This window comes from Psittacula echo (genome assembly GCF_963264785.1).
Source record: "Psittacula echo genome assembly, chromosome: 3".
Lineage (NCBI taxonomy): Eukaryota > Metazoa > Chordata > Aves > Psittaciformes > Psittacidae > Psittacula > Psittacula echo.
The window spans coordinates 16,496,948-16,513,212 of record NC_137736.1 but is presented as its reverse complement, the minus strand read 5'-3'; the positions used below and the strand labels follow the sequence as shown (position 1 = coordinate 16,513,212).

The following is a 16,265-nucleotide window of genomic DNA, read 5'->3' as shown; positions in this document are numbered from 1 at the left end:
AGGCCAATGTGTTCATCTTACAAATACTTAAAATGGGTGGTTATAAGGGAAGAACTCAAGAGATTGGATTGTTGTGTGTTGAGGTGTTCTGTTTGTTTTTAATTGTTGGCTACTATGCTTCTCAGACTGAGCCTGGATTCTTAGAGCTTGTACAGTCTGGTTGGGAGAGAAGTAATTAGGTAATTACTCCTATATCTTTATAGTCTCTGAAATTCAAACAAAATCAAACAAAAAAATCACACCAAAACCCTGATATGGAATTGAATAATATTAAAGACTTAGTTTTATTTTATGGTATGTCTGAATATTGAATATAAATTTAGGCTTACCTCTATTTCAATGCTTTTTTAGGAGATCAAATACTTCATAAGTATATGATAACTACCCAGAGCAACTGAAATATACTCTTAAAATCAGGGGGAAAAGCCTGTATCAACCTATCTTTTTTTCCTCTTTGGACAAGACTAAGAGGCATATCACTACCAGCACTTAGTTATTATCATTCTATGAAGGTATTATTTGTTTGTTTATACAAGGATAACTAGAGCAAAGATATAAGGAAACCTGTATTTGGGGTACTTAAAATTTTCACACATTTGCATTTGATTCCTTTTACACAAGCTATCTGAAATCATCATACACATTACTGATTATTTAGGAGCAGACATTTTATCCTTAAATTACAATAATGACAGTCAACCTGCAATCTAAAATTCAAGTACAGAAACATGAATGAAACCTCCTGGGAACAGACAGATGAACACATTCATTCAGAGTGTTACCTGATAATTTACTTCACTTCAGTGTACTCTATCACTAAGCTTGGCAACTATCAACAGAAATATGTGCACAAGAAAACAAAAGCCTATTCTAGAATTCTCTTAATAATTACTTTCACCTTTAATGAAAAAGGGCTGAAAGCATTTTTCTTCACTGCCACCTAACATCTTCTACTACAAACAATTTTATTCTGAAAAAAGAGACAGGGTTTTTTGGTGTGGCCTGGATTTTGTAAACAAGTACACAAAAATTGCTTCTTCTATTTGCATAGACACCTATTTCATTAAGCCTATAACCACCACTGTATGATTTTGGTGCATTCCTCTGGGATTATACAGACTTGGAAAATCTGTATTACTGCTTTTGTTGACACTACAAGTCAATGCAGAAGTACACAAACACAGAACTGATTGTTTCTGTGCAATTTCTCCAGTCAGCTTTGCAGAAGATCTTCCCACATTAATCCGTTAAAAGCTGCTTAGGCAAGAAAAAAAAGCTGCACCCCTCATCTCAGGTTGTTTTAGACAAATATAAATTCAAACTAACTGCAGACTTTTGCACAAGCAGCCTGACTGTTGTCCGCTGAATCTCTTGCTGTGATAAGACTGTTCCAGTTGAGTGTTGTAAGTCAGGCCCCTAAAAGCATGGAGCTGATTTCTATTGTGAGCCATATGAAACGTACTGTACCTTTTGAAATAGGTAGTATACTGCCCAGCAGCAACAGAAAAATGTATCAGGAATGGGATGCCACCTCAGCCTACCACCTATACAATGACTTTCTAGCTAACCTTGTCTGATAATAGTTTCAACTACCTCATTTTCATCTCTGTGCGATATAGCCGGCAGGACTTTAAAAGAATAAAAAAATTACATCTACTTTTTCATGAAAAATGCATTTTCATAAAAATTGGTTTTGTTCAGAACAGTTTGAAAACATTTTCTATCTTTCTAAGTTTCAAAAACACTTCTCCAGGGTTTTTCCATTTTCCTAAAACTTTACTTCTCTATTTTCCTTTTGACTTTTGCTGTATTTCAATCTATAACATTTTGATTTTTCAAAGTCAGAGAGCAATGATTCAACATCAGTTCAGCAAAAACCCTTCAATACATCCAAAATGAAATTATTAGGGTGTTATTTCTATGGCAAACAGAGCCTTAGTCCTGAATTGGAGTGAAAATTAAATAGCAGGATTTCCTTTGGAATACTGTTTTCCAACTTGTTGTGCCAGAAACAACCAGGATAAATAGCAAGATCCTTTTCTGCCCTCATAGATCTGCCTCCCAGTCATTCATTCCTGTCATCTTCATGCCATCTCTGACTATATTCTCTAGATTCTCTGAATCTCCCAGGAGCATCCACATTTTACAGTCTGGTTTTTGATCCATAGCAACCTTCTTCTTAGATCTCTGCACCTAAATGCTCCATTATTATCTTTTGTTTACCATCCTTAATTAATTAACATGAGACAATGATTTTGCCATCTTACAAAGTTACATAAGCCCATTTTGGCTACAGCTGAAAGACTTCATGCTACATGACCCAGGAGAATGAAATATCAATTGTTCATTTACAAAACAAAACAAAACAAAACCAACCAAAAAACCAAACCCAAACATACAAAAAACTCCACACCACCACATGATAGAGTATGTTAAAGCTATAGCATGGAAGTTGGCACCAATGCTTACCAAATACGTCAATTTAATTACAGGTATAATTAGCGGAGAGAAATAAGCAGTTGTCCTGCTGGTCCTTCAGACAGCACAGAAAAGATTAATCTATATTAACGGCTGCTAAACAAATATATACACAACAACGATAACAGCAAAAAAAAAAACCTAGACGATATATACTGAGGATTTTTCTTAGTTCCTGGAATGGATTGTGGTTCAGTTGTTAGAGGAATATACAGCAGCAGCTCTTATTCAAAGTATGTGAAAGAGCGAATGTGGGCTCAAACAGCAAATGAGAACAGCAGACTTTTCAAAGTGTTACCTGTTGATACACAGCGTAGCTGCTGAAAGGTAACACAGAGCCACGCTCTGTCAATGTGCAATATAGCCACACTTCACAAACACACTTCAGTTTCTGTGAAGCTGAAACTTGGCTTTTTTCGCAGTTTTACCTGAAATGACCTTGTGCAAGCTGTCAGTCAACCTGGGCAAATGATACATCCCAAGGTGGGAAACCCTGATTTATAACCAGGATTGTTAACAGCAGACCAGAGAAAAGTCCGGAACTACTATGCATACATAACCTTGAGATGCAAAGTTCACTGAATTTTCCAGTACGCACAGTGCACACTAGGAAAAGGGTTGAGCATGGAATGTTTGTGTGCCTTTGTGATAATTACTTTGAGAATGCTTGTGTGATTCTGAAAAGTCCAGAACTGCAGTACATGAAGATGGTACCACAACAGACCTAATTTCAGAAGGCAACCTAGCCAAAGCATTCACTTCATGTTAGATATAATTAGCCATGCACTTTTCTTCAATCACACTTACAGCCCTTAATCCACTTTTCCATCTAGCACAGCATATTTTTATACTTAAAAGTTCAGAAAGGACCACCAGAACTGTCACTCTAACCTTCAGTAGGCCACAGCGCATTATTTCACATTAAGAGTGTTGATCAAGGCCAAAGTGACAGAATGAAGAAAAAATTTCAGTACTTGTCACACTGTAACTTCATCACAGCCAGGTCATGGACGAAAGCAGTCCAAGAACCCAGTGACCACACGGCAGCCTTCCATCTTCCTCCTTTCTTACTCTGATTCTTTCTCTTTTCCATTCTTACTCCCAAGTTGATTTGCTTTTAAATGGCCACCAGCAATGCTTTTGCTGATGCCATATAACCTGCTACCAGCTGTTTTCACTTATGCCTGTGCAGTGGACAGACAGCTTAATACTCCAATAGTTAACACTCCTAGATTCACTCCAAGACTCCAGGCAAAAAAACCACAAACGCCTTCGCAAGCCTGAAGAGTTTACAGACTGGTGCAGGCTGCTTATGAAACAACAGCACACTGTGTGTTTGTAAGCTATTACTGAGCTTCACTCCCACCTACCTCGGGATTCTTCTCACGTAAAAGCCTAGTGCATTGCAGTCTTGCTGCCAGCTGCCATCAGAGCTGCTGGTGGCCAGAAGGGCAAAAGAACACAAACCGCTTCAGCACACAGGCTCAGACATCTTGTACAACATTCCTGCTTGGGCAGCAGAATTAAAAGTCCAGCAGTCAGCCTTGTTCTTACAATTATAGTCTTGTACCTATGGGCAGCTATTTACAGATGCTACTTCACTGTCTCATCTTCCTTTTGAGGGCACAGGAGTTTAGTTATTTAGCATCTGACACTCAGACATGAAGAATCACTTGGGCTAAAGAGGTTTTCATACTAAATACATGTGCAATCTCTAGACAGTACCTCCTGCTTCCTGCTGGACAGCCAGCCTTGCTGGTCACAGCAGCCCACAGCTGTAGGGACAGCAGCAGGCTGGTGAACATGCAGGGTCCAGCCTCCCTATGCTTCTGTGTCTGCGCACCCCAACCCTCTCCCAGGGCTGCAGCCAAAAGCTCTGGCTTGACACATTACTGCATCTTGCAGGTCTGAGCTCTGAAATGCAAGCCCATCACTGACACTTCACCAGGAGGGGTACCTGATTCACCTGTAAGCATGAGCTGCTCTTAATCCAGCTGAAGAGTGAGCTATTTGATCTATCTCAACATACATTGTCTTTCATTCTTCCTGTCCTCAGGACACTGACAGCACCTAAATCCACACGTCTTCCATTTTCTGTATGGAGGATTTTTCTGGTTTTCTTAGATCACCTCTAGTAATAAACTGGCATTTGTATGCATTTAACAAAGAAAGGGCATACAGTAGCTAAAAGAGGAGCTTGTTAGTAGATACTTAGCTTGACACTTTGGGCAAAGCATTTCATCTACCTCTTGCCTCAAAATCCCCACCTGGAAAATACAAGTAACAGTGGGGAATGTTTTCACTAGTGCTTACAAACAATTTGAGACTGTCAGCAGGCTTGAGGAAAAATTAAACATGGCATTATTATTAAAGACAGAATGTTGAAAAATGAAAACTATAAAGTTAAAACAGATCCAATATGAAAGCATAGTATTGCTTGGCTAACCTCGATTTTTCTAGACTGAAATAACCACAGCAAAAAAAGCTATGAGTAAGAGAAGCTGCTGCAGCACAACATTCCTTGTGCATGTACTTGTGCTATTTACTTAATATTGTATTTATGGGGTAGGGAGGAGATCTATTGAGAACACTGCTTTCCAGACAGAAAGACAAAGTAACAAAGACAATGAGAAATTAAAGGAATTTATCTAGCCTCTTGTTGCCCCAAATCCAAAAACTCTTATCACTGCTAATTCTTCCAAAGCAGGAATGTACAAAAGCTGGTTTTTAAAAGGTTTGCTCAGGTTATCAAACTGGACCTACACAGTGACTGGGGCTCAAGGCAAGCTTAAGTCTGCTACTTATGAACTGAACACTTCATGCTGGCTCAGTGAAACACTGCACAGGTAAATTATATTGCCGTCTCTACAGACACATATTTACAGATAGCACATTTTTCTTTTAAATCCATTTGATAAGCCTCCAACAATGGAAGAGCCAACCTGTTTGTTTCCCCTAGAACTCTATCCCACTTGTAAGACATGATGAGATGGAAAAAGAATAAAATCAAGAGGCACGCTCCTTTCCTTCCATCAGTCTGTGAACGTTTTACAACTCTGAGCTAAGAAACAACCTCCTCCTATTTTATTATTAATATATATTTGATGAACTTGGCATACATGTTCTATAGAATGTGCATTGAAAGAGGAAGCTACACTGCTCATGTTTTCCAGTCCATGAGAACTACTCTATCAACTTCTTATTTGAAGAACAGAAAATCTTCCAATCATGAGGTCATGATCAAAACAATGCGCAAAGATACAGGCATACAGTCTAACAGCAAATGCACAGAATCACGACTTGGCACCAGCTCTCCTAAAGTATTGCTACAGTCTCTAGGCTTCCCTTCCCTGTTCTTACTTTAGTATCTAGTCCTAAAAAAGAACAACTTGCCAACATGACTGTCTTGCAAATGAACTAGTTAATGTTCACAAATCCTTCCCATTAATGTAAAATAGCATAATTTAATTATGCAAATTTAAAACGCATTACCATGTTTGCATATATTCAAACTTCTTCACGTTTTATTCACACATTTGCTTACTGTGTTTCTGGGTCCTTTTACACCTTTTCAGAATACTAAAAGACTAAATTCTCTTCAAGTGAAAAATTTATTTTCATAAATTGATAATACTTAAAATTTAAAAGCAATACACTAGTCCCTGTTAATTTTTAAAAAGTAATAGTTTTCAGTGATTACTAACTTTAGCCAATATGTAGAATACTCAAGTTAAAGAATTCACTACATTACTCCATTATTCAAACAGCAGAAACTCAGGTAAGAGAAAAAAGGCTGGGAGGAGGTGGGAGGAAGGCCAGTAGCTGTACTAGGAAATGACTTAAACTGCCTGGCCTACTTTTCCTTAGGCTAAAGAGAGGCACAAAGTGTTGTTGTTTCTCCTTGTTCATTGTCATTTCCAGTAGCTATGTAACAGCAGCCGTAAGAGACACTCTGGAGCTAGCATACTGCATACAGCTATGAGATTTTAGTATACTTTAAACTGAAACAAAATAGGTTTGGTTGTTCTCAGTGTTCTAGTACCCCAATTTATGAAGTAAAAACCTTTAAATATCATTAGCATAGATAATTTTATGGTCCAAGTGACCAATTCAGTATTCATGCTGAGCTGGGTATGTCTTAGTAACTACTGTTGTGTGTCATACAGTAATATTATTTTTTTTACCAGTCACTAATTGAGGTAAGATTATTCTTCCATATTTTCACATTTATGGGCATTTTACAATACTATGTGTTCTCTGAATAAAGCAATATTCATACATTTATTCATCTAGAGATTATGGTCAACTGTTACCAACAGAAGTAACTGATGATGTATTCTTCCAATTCATTTTTATTAGAAATTAGTATGGGATTTTAAAATCCAATATTCCCAGAAGTTTCTAAGCTGGAGACAAAAGGTTTCCCTTTACCAGCCTTAATCTCCATTTAAAGCAGGTGTTCACTAGTTTTGTGCACCCTTCTCCTCAGCTACCTAGGAGTATCTTTTCTCAGACACAATTAGATGACCATAACTCATGTTCTGCTGGTTTAGGACTGCATACATTGCCACTCAATAAAAAGCCTCTCTCCACCATGACTGCTTTCTTGTTCCCTCCTCCTCTGTTTTCTAAGCATCAACCTTTAGGCATTCCCTACATCTGACAGCAGACCAACACAAACATATTTTCACAATTTTCTTTGACCACCACATGCTTCCATGAGCCATACAGCACCACAACACCCTTTCATTTTGTTTTCAAAGACTGTGTACTAGAATGTAATGTTTCTCAGATAAAAATGTTTCAGCAGTGTGTTCTAATAAATTTCTTAGAATATGTTCAACAGTAAAACCGTTCTTATTTATACTTTGTTTTCCCTGTATCCCTCCAAGCAAGTGGCACAAATTAAAAGGAGAGCATAGCATACTAAAAACAACGGAACATGTAGCGAACCATGTAAAAGTACGCACTGCTCAGGTACGCTCTGCTTGTATGCATTAGCTTTACACATCACGAACAAAGTCCAACTAAGAACTGGAAACCTGAAATGCTTTTGATAGTATAGCCCTGCACTTATGCTAAGTAGGAAAACTCAGTTGACATACTCAGTTTGGTTGTAGAAATTATTTAACTGTAATGTTTATCTTTTGCCTATGGCGACTGCAGAAAAGAGTAATTAAAAGTTACCACATACAGGGGAGCACAGGGCTACAGAAGAATTCAAATTCTTTCTTTATGAAAAAGACGGTCATAGTTGCAAGAGTCTGAAAATTGTTTACATTTGCTTCGACCACAAAGAAATTTGAAGTCTTTTCACCTGGGCATAAAATTAATACATTCAAATGTAACACCATTTAACAAAACTGTATGGTTAATTTTATGGCTTTTAGTTGTAATAATTTTTTTAATCCACAAAAATTAATTACCACTTATTATAAACAACTTGATAGATGTTCCGAAAGTTCATGGAAATTATCTTCATCTACCTAGAATTATTTATCTGTAACTAAATAATATCAGCAGAAGGTCTGTATTGCATCATGTAGAAAGCCTTTTGTTTCTCTAGAGAAGACAGTGTTCTGTAGAACACAGTGAACATTTGTGGGAGGTTGATAACTGAGGAAGCTGCATACACTTGACTCATTTAAAACTTGGGATGAGGCATGGTGATACAAGTGATTTAACAGAGCTTCAGGAAAGCATCTTTCCCCTAGGAACAAAGTAGTGAGGCTGTGGATCATTTTGCTGGCCATTTCTAGCACACCAACCTTCAAGATACATCTCTAAGACAAAAAAAAGATAGGCATTTAATTTTTATGCTTGGCTTGCTCCCAGTGCTCTAGGGCAACCTCATCATAAACTGTATTGAGCCTAGCCTTTCAATTTTTTGTTCTCTCCAAGCACTTCATTTTACTTTCATTTTAAAAGACACTTCTTTCAGAAGAGCTGCCTGCTGAAACAGCATCTGTTCTGAAGCAAACAGCAGCTGACAACTCTACCAAAAAATGGCTTATGTGGCTGGTACCTGTTTTCACATTTTTACTCAAAGTGCAATCAGCCTTCTATCTGTTCTTATAGACAGGCCATGCAGTGTGGTTTCCAATGGTGTTATAGACATAAGTCTCTGAATAACAGTATATCCAAGGTAAGATAACAGCTGTTTTGGAGCTAAAACCAATAATTTAGGAGGGAGGCTATGCACCAGACTCAAACACCACTATTTTGGGCAAGTTTCCCTACAGTATTTTAGCTCTTTCAGGCAAAACCAGCCAGAAATCCAGGTGAGGGTACAGAAGCTACAGCAGCTACAGCAAGTATTTGAAGTAAAGGAAATAAGTTGCCTGGGTTCAAAGCCTACATTATGAATACCCTGTAACACGTGTACCATATGAAAATACATGACTAGTACATGCAAAAGTACCAAAATGTCAAAGTCACTCCTGAACTTGGATTTTTCTTTCTTTGAGGCATATTTACAAGTGCATTCTGCATCTGCTTATCATGAAATCCTATCCAGATTTACACAAGACAATTCTGGTGTGGAAATGACATGAAAGACCATGCCCCAGGTAAACGCCTGCCTTTCCACAACAATAAAAGCAGCCCAGTGCTTCAGAAAGGCAGCACTACCCAGCAGTTACACATTCTAACCTTCTCTTTTAAAGAATGATCAAGAGACAGGTCAGAAGAAAAAGAATACAGCAGCTGACTTTGCAAAAAATGTCAACAACTTTGCAGATAAGCATGCTTTGTTGGCTAATAATACACACTTCTAATACTCCAGGGAGAACTGCTACCTATGCAAAATCCTTGAGATTCAAGATCAGCCTGAGAAACACACACACTGTTGGCAACAGCACATGCAGGAATCCAACAAAGGTTGCATCACATTGTTAACCAGGTAAAACACACGTGAAAACGGAGCATGCAAAGAAGCCCTGAATTTGTATAGCCAGAGACCTCGAGAAAATCAAACAGAAGAAACCAAATAAAAGACATGCAGCTACAGCATGCAAGTCACCATGTTCCCTAGACCCTGCCAAAAAACATTAATATCTCACTGAAACTCCAAATTCTAACTAATCATATTAGCATAGTCATTAGATGCTGTCAATGGATAATTAAATATATTCGCAGGTTTTGCAGCCTTTAGCGCAAAGAATGGGCATTCATCCAGGTAACCAAGTGTTCGCAGGGGGAGACATCAGCTTTTGCATAGAAGCATCTTTCAGTAAAATTGTTTAATGTAGCCAACTACAGCAGTGATTTTTTTTTTCATCCCTTGCGTACTTCCCTCGAAGTCCTTGAATCTTTTGCCATCTTCTACAGAAATAAAAAGCTGTTTGTGTAGGTGACTTCTTTTAGAAAAGAAGCCATTTAGATGAGAAAACAAAACCAAAACCAGTAAAGGCAGGATCTCCCATGTTCACAGAATGATGTTGCAGTTCTTAAAATTAACAAAGTTTATCGTACAGCAAAAGCATTCATCACTGTAATTTTCTACAAATTCTTTATTAATGACTGTGGTATTTCAAACTATGAAAAGTATCAAAACATTTGCATTCCTCTTCATTCTAATCTACCATATCTACTATTCTTGAGGGAAAAGACAAGAGCTTTTTTCAATATGCACTACAGAACATTGTCTCATACAAAGCCATCATTATGAGGCAACTAAAACTTGATTAACAAAATAATGGACTTCCCATTTAGATACATCAAGCCCAGCACAATTATTAAGTCTTCAATTTGAACTGCTCACATCAACAGCTTTCAAAACAGAATTTACAAAATATATATTCACGTGCATGAATCCCCATGAAAGGGATTACAAAGGAGGAAGAAGGAGAAGGCTATCAGCCCTCTGTAGAATCAATTCCTCTTAAGTAATGAACCTCAAGAGAGGGAATCACTAAGGTGTATATATGGGCACTCCTGCTAATACAAAACAATCAAGGAGATTAAAGCTCTCATGAGGACAAGAATCTGCAAGGGCACCAGAAAAATATTTAAGGGGAAAGAGAGAAGAAAAACTCATGACATTTTGCTATGGCAGCTATACAATTTAAAAGCTAACCCAGAAGTACATATAAAACTGTCACTTGAAGAATTACAAAGATCCTGATACAAAAGTTAGGAAGAAAGGTGAGCTATCACCCCTTCAATACACACTACAGTGAAGCGTGAAGATACCCCTATTTCATGTGCCCCCTTACTTTGCCTTTTCACCTATAAGCTTTGCTGGGACTTCAGATATGTTTTAATGTGTATCTTTCTGTTATCTATACATATTTTTTGGCTGATTAACAATAGCTGCTTTTTTTTGTGGCAATAAGAATATAATCTTACTACAATGTTATGACCAGCATTTTAGCATAATCTAGAGCTCCAGGCTCTCACCAAAGTATACTTTTGAGGTGTATCAGTTTCTGCTTCACAGCAGATTTGACCAAACAAAGCTAGTTTGAAGCTCTTAACACCACATAACAAACTTAAAACATTCTCCACAGAGAGAAAGATTCATCTACATACCACACTACAGGAACATTTAGTCAGTGGTACCTACAAGGGAAAGAACAATGACTGTGAACTTGCAATGCAGAAGTTTTGTCAAACGTGAGAAACACACAAAACCAAGTCCTATCAGAATCATTGCTCAAAGACTTTGTGTCTTTTACTGCAGAACGCCCCAACTCATATTTTTATTCTTGCATAAAGCATAATAATCATTTCAACATGTGACAAGAAATATCAAGCACTGATAGGCTGTATACTGTTTTTAGTAACTTCCATAGAGCAAAGGAATTTTAAAAAAGACACTCTTTGACTATGTCACACTTTTAAGCCTCAAAATAATACATTAAATGTTACATTCCTTTACTCCCCACAGGAGTGAAGGAAAATAACACAAAAAATAAACAAAACTGCAAGAAGTCTAAGAAAATGTAATTAGGTCCACGATATCAAAACAGATTTGTCGAAAACCAGCCACCTCTAAAAAGTTAGCCAACTTGCATTAAAGAATATTTCACTTGTAGTTTGTAGTGGAAGTAAATATGCACACTAAGCAACTAAATCAACACTAAATAAAAACTACTATTAAGTGCTATGTTTCTGCCATAAAATAAAGTTTGGCTATAGCCCTCTTGAACTTGACCACTTTCTACTTTCAACTAAAAATGCAGAAAACAAAATACATAATTATTATTTGCTACCAGTGAGAGTCCACCATTTGCTGTTTCATTTTTAAACGCTTTTATATGTCTTGCTATCCAGAAAACCTGCAATTTAGGATTTTTAGATTCCAGCAAAAATACAGCTTGCAGAAAGGGTGACCATAAGCTATATTAACACTGTGAGCTGTTCTGAGGGAAAAAACAATTCATTCAGGACATCATGTTTGTAATATTTAGTCAGCTACAATGACATACTACAATCTGATAAATAGACTGTGGATGAGGTAACAAAGGAAAATAACCAACCCTGAGGCTTCGAGACATTTCAGCAAAAGCCCCTTCTGCTTGTAAGTAATTCATAACTCATATCTCATAACATTGTCACTTCCAACCTACTAGAGAGCAACAGCATTAAATAGAGTATTTCAGTTCCAAGAGATCTACAATGATCATCTCATCCAACTTCCTAACCACTTCAGGGTGACCAAACATTAAAATGCATTACTAAGGGCATTGTCCAAATGCCTCTTCAACACTGATAGGCATAAGGCATTGACCACATCTCCACGAAGCCTGTTCCAGTCTCTGACCAATTGATTTCCAATTAAAGCAGGCACATTCATACTTCAAGCTTGGAATACCTTAGCTTCTTTTCCCATACAGTGGTTAACTTAATGTTTATCTACCTAGTTATTTCTATAGATAAATAGAAGGGTATAAATAATAGTAATAGGAAAATCATTACACATATGTAGGATCCTTTCTCCAGTTCCCCAGAAACTATCCATAAAGGACTCGAGATGAATTTAGCAATTAAATGAACTAAAACACAAAACCATATGCATGTGTAAGTCATACCACATGGACGTCTATATTCTCATTCTTTTCAAAAACTTAATAATTTCCATTAGCTTCACTCCCTTGGTATCACAGAAGATTATATTTGAAATTATTCTATTTTTATTAGAACTCACTGTACTTGGGCCCCATTTCCACTGAGCTTACCTCACTGAATCAGATATTGAAATTCATGGGATACTAACAAGGAGACCTACGAACTTTATAATTTGTGGTCAGAATTATCAGCTCTAAGTCTAGATTACTGCAAGTAAGTCTTTGTTCGGTAATATGGGAAGGTGAGATGCAGAGCTTAGAGCTCTAAATACTAAGTGTAAAATGCATGGGGAGCTAAGAAACAAAGTCAAATTTCATTTTGGCTGCTTCAGACCAGGTGAAACTGAAGATACACATAAAGTGTGGAAATAACTGGAAATCATAACATTTTTCTGGTCTGCACATCATTGTACTTGGTAGTGGCTGTGTTACCACAGCCAAGGGTTGCACTGCCCTGTGTGCCTGAACATCAGAAAAGGACCCTGAACTTGTAGAAGTGTGTTTCTTCTCTACTCCTGCCATCCTAGACAAGAACCAGAGCAGTGTAACACTGGCTCCATTCTGTCAGAAGATGCTATTAAGACATGGCCTGCAAGACATCCACCAGGGTGTGGACTGGACCCTAAAGTGCCCCAACCTCAAATTTAGACAGATTCCAAGAACTCCCAAAATAATACAAACCAGATTTTATTTAGGCAAACTTCATTCCGCCTTGGAAAGGGACTTTAACCATCACAAACACTCACGCATTTATCCTTCTGATGAACTTGACTTTAAAAGAATAAAATAAATTATTTTGGAATAAGTAACAAAAAAAGTTGTTTTATGTATGTGAAACCATAACATAAGGTCATAAAAACAGGCTTTTAAAATTGCAAAGATTTTTTTTCTTCTTTAAAAATTTGCTCTCATTTAGAATGAGGATTATTTCACCTACAATAGATTTTCAACACTTCTATTACTCCTCCCCCTCCTGCAATGGCACAAGCTTCCATCAGTCCTTTTACCTTTTACAGTTAGCTTGGGTTAGATAAAGATGTGTATGCCACATGATTTGGCACTTCCACTTAAAGGTCTGTATGTGAAACTGGAGTCTGAAGGCTTGCAAAGGGTTCACCATAGCACTTCTATTACTAGGTATCAGGGAACATATGTAAGTACAAATAATAAAAAATATTGGGGGGGGGGGAACCCATAAAACAACAGAAACAACCCCAAACCCCACCCAGTTCATATATCAACTTATGTTACTGTTTAGTTTCTGTGTTAATTCTATGGTAGTCAAGTCTGAACTTCAACTGAAGCTTTTATCCCCATACACAACTAGGGGACTCTTACAATTGCCTACCTTTTAATATACTGACATCTAATGAGATCCACAACTAGGGCATTTGCTCCATCCACACTGATTTGTACCAAGGTGTGAACTCATGCTGAAGCTATTCCGTCAACATGGATACTGACTAAGCACCCCTACTAAGATCTTTGAGACTTCTATCCCCTCATCCAATTTAGTTCTATTAAAAAGTTACTGACTCGTTCAGAAACAGGAAAACAGCAATGACTTATGCAGAGGGTTAGGAACAAGTAAGCCTTTTTACACCTACTGGTAGGCAAAAGGAGCAGTTTACGAAGGACAAGGCTAAGTAACCGTACAAAAATAAACCTTATGAAATCAAAGGATGCCTGTTAAGTAGGTGGTGTACAATAGTCTTAAGACAGAAGAATTCAATTTTATATCTGAAGTATCCGCTTTCCAAGAATTCATGTATAAACAACATCGTATGCAATGGTATTTGTTTTTAGAGTCAAAACTAAAGTTTTTCAACACATCCTTACACTGACTACATTTCTAAATTGTTTCAGCTTCGCTTCACCAACATAGTTTGATGGCTTAAGGATACTAGCACTCAGAATAACTTTTCAATGCCACTCTGCGGTTATTTCCTCTGGAACAGTTACTACCACATGGTTGCTGTCACTTACCTGTAGATATACCAAAAAAAGAAACTACAGCACAGGAAGCTTTATATTACACAAACAAAACAACACAACAAAAAGAATTATTTTTGGTTTGAGAATTATATGATTGAGAATTATTGATATTTACTTCAAAATTAGCCAATATTGTTCTTTAACCTATATTGGCCCACCTTACTCACTGGAAAAGAAAAACTCGAACATTTCAACTCCTCTACAACAGAGACACGTTTTTCTTGGTAGAAACCAATACATCTTTGGTGGTGCTTGATTTACCCTCATTATTTTCTAACATTTCACTTCATAGTTTAGCAATCAATTAAAAAACAATCATTATGTTAGCACAAAACTTATTCTTTAATATTTAAAGCTGCTATTCTATTTCTCCTGTCCCCTTCAGTAACAGCAATTTTAACATTCACAGAAATCCTTTGCTCAAAATGACCTCAAAGACTCATTACATAGTTGGACCTTCTTTACCTAATTTCTCCCTTCCTCAGAGCCCACCTAAACATTTAGTAATAATTTTACTTCTTCCCAGACAATTAGTTCTCATCCTATTATTTCCTATTTCTTCATATTCTTCAACTGCCTTTCAACTATGCGGCATGTTCATCAACCTTTCCATCAGATAACACAAGCCTACACAACGGTGAAGAGCCAAATCTAACATTCCAAGCTAGCAAGGGCCCCTTCTTTCCTTCACAAGCCGAGTTTTTCTTCACATCTGACACTACCTCTTTAAAATGTTAAATTTTCAGTCTAGTTCATTGTACATACGGCAGCAGAACTGGTCTCATTTTATCACTTTAAGAACCTCTCTTTAGCATTAGATTCCTTCTGCCTTCCTGCAGACAAAGGATGAAACTGCCTCTCTCTTATGGCTTACATTGCTGTAACATTTGAGGACTCTCACAACTTTTGCAGGTGCTTTAGTGTCTGAGTTTGCACAGAATTGATTTGTAATTCAACTTAGTATGTTGTTTCTTTTGTATAGGGAAACTAAAATTAATTCCCAAATATCATAAACAATAAATGTCAGTATCCATAAATTATGCATTAAGTTACTGTATTCCATAAATTAAATTAACTCTCCAAGAATGCAAACAGAAACAGTAAAGAAACAAACAAAAACACACAAAAACTCCACTACTAGTTTCTTCATTATAAGCTAGATTAAGAATCACCTGAGCATTAGGTATTGGAGCATTAAATAACAAATTTTTCAACTATTGATATTATGGTTGAAAAAAGCACACATCAGTTTCAAGAGGATTCTCAATGGTCTATGTACTAAGCTCTAAAGAGAGGAAGACCCCACCAGACATTTTCAGAAATTTACGGATATACTCAAAGAATTTTAAGAGGGGAAGACATGGAACATTCCATCAGAGTATCGTAAGACTGCAAGAATTTTTCAATCATTCAAATACAAATGTGGAAAAGCTCTTAAGTGTCAAAGCAATAATAGCTTGGGTCAATTCAACATGTAGACAGAGATTCCATACGGTGATGACACTGCTGTGCTCAAAAGCAGCTTTAATCTACATAGCCAGTGAGTTCAAGAATGTTTTCAATCATCCCCCATTACTTAAAACAAAGGTACCATTCCATAGCCAAGTGGTAAATGCAGTTGTACTCTCTGCGTTCAGGGCTCCAGAGTTACTGTTGTTTGCCTACTACAGTCAAATTCTTCCAGGATTATGGATAACTAAATGAGTATTTGTTCATTCAGGA

The 16,265-nt window shown here is 37.1% G+C and overlaps 1 protein-coding gene across 1 annotated transcript in view; it reads right to left on the bottom strand.

Moving 5' to 3' along the window:
- Positions 1-16,265, bottom strand: part of CADM2 (cell adhesion molecule 2) — a gene marked incomplete at both ends in the record, with an annotated part of 618,340 nt that overhangs the window by 537,011 nt on the left and 65,064 nt on the right. The gene's annotated exons all lie outside the window — the stretch shown is intronic.